The sequence below is a fragment of the Oncorhynchus clarkii genome, chromosome 21 (assembly GCF_045791955.1).
Source record: "Oncorhynchus clarkii lewisi isolate Uvic-CL-2024 chromosome 21, UVic_Ocla_1.0, whole genome shotgun sequence".
Classification (NCBI taxonomy): Eukaryota; Metazoa; Chordata; class Actinopteri; order Salmoniformes; family Salmonidae; genus Oncorhynchus; species Oncorhynchus clarkii.
The window spans coordinates 4916005-4922004 of NC_092167.1; the positions used below are offsets into that span (position 1 = coordinate 4916005).

Here is a 6000-nt window from a genome sequence, read left to right on the forward strand (position 1 = left end):
GTTATTCAATGATAGATGGCTCGTTTTTATGCACAACACTTCATTGAAGAATCCCCACTATTGACCAATCACAGACGATGGGCATAGACTTCGGCTACCGAACTTCAGCTTGCTTCGAGAAAAAACTGCAGGAACAGCCGAAAAACCTTGTTGACCACCAACAATGGCACAGAATGTTGACACGTGGACCCCTTAAGTCCTCTGTCTGGAGAGGCCTACAACACACTATGTATGCGTGTGGGTGAGTTGGGGGGGGGGTTGACACCAGCAGGAGAGAGAACCCCCAGTGTGCTGCAGCAGCTGTCCCCCTACAGGTGTGAGAGGGGGTGTGATCTCACCTCAGACACAATGTTGACACACACCGAGACACCTGCTGACACACACACCTAAACAAACCCCAGGCCATTGAGGTCACACCACCACCCCTCTGCATGATGCCACCACCTCAGGGGAGGTCCCAGCGCACGTGTGTCCAGTAACATCATTTATGTGAGTTTACTACACAGACAGACAGGGTACCAATATACTGAGTCACTTCTCAAATCTGCCACCAAGCCATAGCGTGACATTAAGACCGTCACAACATACCACAGCTTGGTCACCAAGGGAAAGAATACATACAGACACACCAAACACGACAGTAGTGACCATGGGCCAAGTCCACCAACATCTAACAGCAAACAGTGAGTAGCAGTGCAGTGACAGTAGCATGGCAACATAACTAACTGCCCCATATAAAAAGGTGAAGCAAGAGAAAAACAAATAAGACCAAGTAACCTAGTTCATGAATGGTATTTATTTAACCTTTATTTAACTAGGCAAGTCAGTTAAGAACCAATTCTTATTTACAATGACGGCCTAACTAACCCGGACGACATTGGGCCAATTGTGCACCACCCTACGGGACTCTCAATCACGGCAGGTTGTGATACAGCCTGGAATCAAACCAGGGTCTGTAGGGATGCCTCTAGCACTGAGATGCAGTGCCCTAGACCGCTGCGCCGCTCAGGAGCCCAAACATATGAACATGTAAGGACAAGGGTAACATTTACAGTAACCCTCCACACACTGAAACAAGTCAATGAGTCACCATCAATATACCGTCATCCATGGCAGAGCTCAGACTGTGTGCTGGAATTTAGGAATGTCCAGGACTGACAGTAAATGTAGGACAGACAATGGAAACTGAAATGTTCAGGTGGGGATATTCCAAAGTCTACGGGTGGAGAACTGAAGAACTAAAATGATTCCCCATACTGTAAATCCAATCGTATTCAGCACCTGTGCCGTATACAACTGGTGTAGACTTTACTGTGAAATGACTGCTGATGAGCCCTTCCCAACAATGCAGAGTTTAAAATAAGAAGAATGAAAAATTAGTACCAATAAACTCTACTTAGCAACAGCAGAACATGATGCATCTGGTGTTACCCAGGAGGACTGACAGTAATAAACCATGATGCATCTGGTGTTACCCAGGAGGACTGACAGTAATAAACCATGATGCATCTGGTGTTACCCAGGAGGACTGACAGTAATAAACCATGATGCATCTGGTGTTACCCAGGAGGACTGACAGTAATAAACCATGATGCATCTGGTGTTACCCAGGAGGACTGACAGTAATAAACCATGATGCATCTGGTGTTACCCAGGAGGACTGACAGTAATAAACCATGATGCATCTGGTGTTACCCAGGAGGACTGACAGTAATAAACCATGATGCATCTGGTGTTACCCAGGAGGACTGACAGTAATAAACCATGATGCATCTGGTGTTACCCAGGAGGACTGACAGTAAGTACAGGACTTTATAGGAAATGGAAAGTGAAACCGTCAGGTGTGGAGACTACAGACCTTCCCAGGTTGACTTGGTGAGCAAACAGACTGGAATGAACATGTTCAGTGGTCTGATGAGTCAAGTACAAACACATGCATGCAGACACGGCCCCGTGCTTCCACAGTAAACAACCTTTGGACTCTAGCTACTGAAGCCCAAGTACAGGTGACACACACTGCCGGTCACTAATGGACTAAAAGCTAATGCTTCAGTACACACACAGGACGTACAAGCGGCACTAAACAATCCCTCTGTACACCTTTACCTTTCAGACCACTACTGTTCACCTGAACCTCCCTGTAAGAACTACCAGTCCTTAACTGTCCCACTTCACCAGGTGTCCCACTTCACATTTTAGTCATTTAGCAGTTGTCATTGTCCAGAGCGACTTAGTTAATTCATCTTAAAATAGCGAGGTGAGACAACCACATATCACAGGTAGAGAAAGTACATTTTCCCTCAATAATGTAGCTCAGTAGAGTCAGAGTTAGAAAGCAGGGAAAAAGTAAAGTGCAAATTCACAAAAGGGGTGGTGGGATTTCTTAAAATACTATTTGAAGCGGTAGGGTTTCAGATGTTTTCAGAAGACGGGCAGGGACTCTGCTGTCCTAGCTTCAGGGGGAAGCTGGTTCCACCATTGGGGTGCCAGGACAGAGAAGAGGTTGGACTGGGCTGAGCAGGAGCTGCCCTCCCGTAGGAGAGCCAAGAGACCAGAGGTGGCAGAACAGAGTACTCTGGTTGGGATGTAGGGTTTGAACATAGCCTGAAGGTAGGGAGGGTCAGGTCCTCTTGCTGCTCCGTAGGTAAGTACCAGGGTCTTGTATGTGAATCTACTATGGATAGAAAGTGAATGTCTTGTAATATGATGAATATATTATTAAATTGTGGCAAGTGACTATAATGAAACGTGAACGGTGGGAGAGAAAAACAATAAATGAAATACAAAACGATCAATAGACAGGTCATCTGACAACGTCAGGAAAACCATGTGCCCAGGCTTCCAGGGGGCAGAGGTCACGCTTCCAGGGGGCAGAGGTCACGCTTCCATGGGGCAGAGGCCACGCTTCCATGGGGCAGAGGTCACGCTTCCATGGGGCAGAGGTCACGCTTCCATGGGGCAGAGGTCACGCTTCCATGGGGCAGAGGTCACGCTTCCATGGGGCAGAGGTCACGCTTCCATGGGGCAGAGGTCACACTTCCAGGGGGCAGAGGTCACACTTCCAGGGGGCAGAGGTCACGCTTCCATGGGGCAGAGGTCACGCTTCCATGGGGCAGAGGTCACGCTTCCATGGGGCAGAGGTCACGCTTCCATGGGGCAGAGGTCACGCTTCCATGGGGCAGAGGTCACGCTTCCATGGGGCAGAGGTCACGCTTCCATGGGGCAGAGGTCAGCGTGTCATTGGGATTCTGGATGACCAGATAGCCAGAATGACTAGAAGCTGCCATGTGGGGAATCCTAAGTGACTTATTTCATCTTGTTCTTGATACCATGTATTGTTGTGACTGATTTCATGTCAATCCAGCTAACCAACAACTTTAACAATGTATATGAGTGTTCATTCACCAAATGTATTTGTTTTCAATAAACACTGGAGCTGAAACATAGTTAACATGTGGTCAACAATCTAATCCAACCCGTCTGTTTGCCCCATAGTTGTGCCCTCGTCGGTTCTGTTGCCCTCGTCGGTTCTGTTGCCCTCGTCGGTTCTGTTGCCCTCGTCGGTTCTGTTGCCCTCGTCGGTTCTGTTGCCCTCGTCGGTTCTCTATAGAAATCAAAAGCTGGGTTGTTTTCATTAATTGTGTTCTCTTCTCCCCCACACGTTCTTAAGCAGACAGACACAGGTCTTTGTTCCACAAATCATTATTCTGAATTGTCTACCAAGCGGTCCTCTTCAGATGAGAGACATGACCCCAAATTAACCCTTGTGGAGAGCTATTAGTCTGCCTGAACATTAGGAGCGACGGCCATGTTCACAATTGACAGGGAGTTTTTGAATAGGGAACGGTGTTGCAGTGATTTGAGCCCACAGAAAATCAACACACGACACGTTGTCCACTTTCAGTATGTGTGAGACTCAGACAATGATGCATGGACGTGGTGGAAGGAAACAGCACCTGGCTCTGTGTGGGTGTCCAGTAAGCAGATGGTTGTGTTGGGGAGACCATCCAAGATTTTCCACACACACACACACACCAAAATCTAGCTCTTCAATAATGGACATGTTCATTTAACGTTAATCCCTATGAAGGGTTGTGAAACAAACTTATACAGTCTTATGACAGAGATGACTCTTTATGGGGGATGGAGGAGAGAGGAGAAGGGATGGAGGAGAGAGGAGAAGGGATGGAGGAGAGAGGGAGAGAAAGAAGACATACAATGTTGACTCTAAACAAGGCAGGTCCAGTGACTACAGAAGGGGGGGGGGGGGGGGACTGTTCCGTTCTAGGGACAGAGGGGTACGGACAACGTGACAGCGCACACACACACTTGGTTTTGAGCAGGAAACATGAATCAATAGCGTCAGTGTATACTGTGTCCATGTTCTGCATGACAGACAAACAAACAGGCCCATTACTCATGGTCAGTCTCAGACACAAACAGAGAGAGAGAGAGAGAAAGAGTCCCAGAGAGAGGAGGGGAAAATGCTCCCTCTGTTTTTGTCCCTCTCCTTTTGACCTTGAGGGGGCAGGGGCTCTTCCTGTTCTGGGTCTGAACCACTACAGCATGTGGTGACTGACTCTGCTTTCTCTACATGGGGTTCAAAGCCCAAAGCTGAACTGCATTCAGCATTAGATGGGATATGGGAATGAGACGGGACAGTGCTCTTACAAGTCACCTACTTGTTGGAATGGCTATACAAGCAGCCAATGTATGTCCATTGACAATGGCATGCAGGCTTCCATTGCAGCCTTTATTATACCTAAATGCATGTGTTCAGTTGACAGACCCAATGGTGGAAGTGATGCCTAGAACATTGGGAAATCCAGATCAGTCCAAACCAGGCACAGAGACCAGGTAACACATTAGCCTACAGCCAGCATGGCTGTATACATACTATTCTCCAGACAACATGTTTCTCCTGAAGTCTGCTTGTCGGACGAGATGCTGTAGGTCGGTATTTTATTAGGATCCCCATTAGGTAGGCTACGGAGTAAAAGCCTTGTCGTTTCACAAATCTGTTGAGCACAACTCCCAACGAGTGAAATGCAAATTGTTGGCCTGTTTTGAAGAGCTCCCAACACCGAGGTCAATGTTTGAAAATCATGCAGTCGTTTTCATGATAACATCCCACTGCAATACACATAGCAAACGCATCTAACGTTACTAAGCTACTTTCACCTACAAACCGTGCAACAGTAGCCCACTCACTGTATCATTGCCACGCAACATTGTAGCCGCGTGACTGGTTAATGAGGAACTGAGATTGGTTCCATTGATTAGGACCGGAACTCACACGCTAGATTTATTACAAAAGTAACACTACACTATAGCCTTCTATGCCCTTTTCTCAACTCGCTCCCCAGTTGTAAGGGCACAAGACATTTCTACCAAGCATTAGGATCCCGTTGTTATCCCTCTGTCATAGAGCCAGACCAACAATCTGTCGATTCCTTCACATCATTCTTAGCCAAACTCAGCCGCAGAGAAGTTAAAATACACGGCCATGACCGGTCGCTTACCTCAGGAATTTGTAGTTGAACACGAACTCGCTGTCCTAATCGGTTCGTCTCCTCTCTTTTTGCAACCAAAACCCAAACGAAGTCCTATTGTCTACGTTGTCACCGTCCGTAAAAAGTTCAGATCTTCCCCGGGAGAGAAAACATTGTGAGATGCCGAAGGGAGCGAGCGAGCAACGACGCTCTAAATCCCGGGAAATATGACACGGTATGGAAGTTTGACACTTTCCCCACGACAAGAGATTTTTTCTTCACGCCCAAAAAAACGTAAATACAGAATGAATTCAAATGTGTTTCATATTCAAAGACGAACACACTGTTGGATTAAGTCCGCCCTGATGAATTGGCAAGAAACTGCACGTTGAACTGTAACGCCCGCGGTAAAGCGGCCAAGAAAAAGAGGGATGGAGTATCTTCTCCCACTCCTCCCCCTCTCTCTCTCTCCCAAGAAAATACACCGAGCCTGTACGGATCAGTTTAC

General features: G+C 47.3%; 1 protein-coding gene across 1 annotated transcript in view; it reads right to left on the bottom strand.

The window, feature by feature from the left end:
- LOC139379652 (plexin-B2-like) overlaps positions 1 to 6000 on the bottom strand; it is a 175625-nt gene extending 169625 nt beyond the window's left edge. The window contains exon 1 of the mRNA XM_071122465.1: positions 5523 to 6000. The gene's annotated coding sequence lies outside the window, so the exon portion shown is untranslated. The remainder of the gene's footprint in view (positions 1 to 5522) is intronic.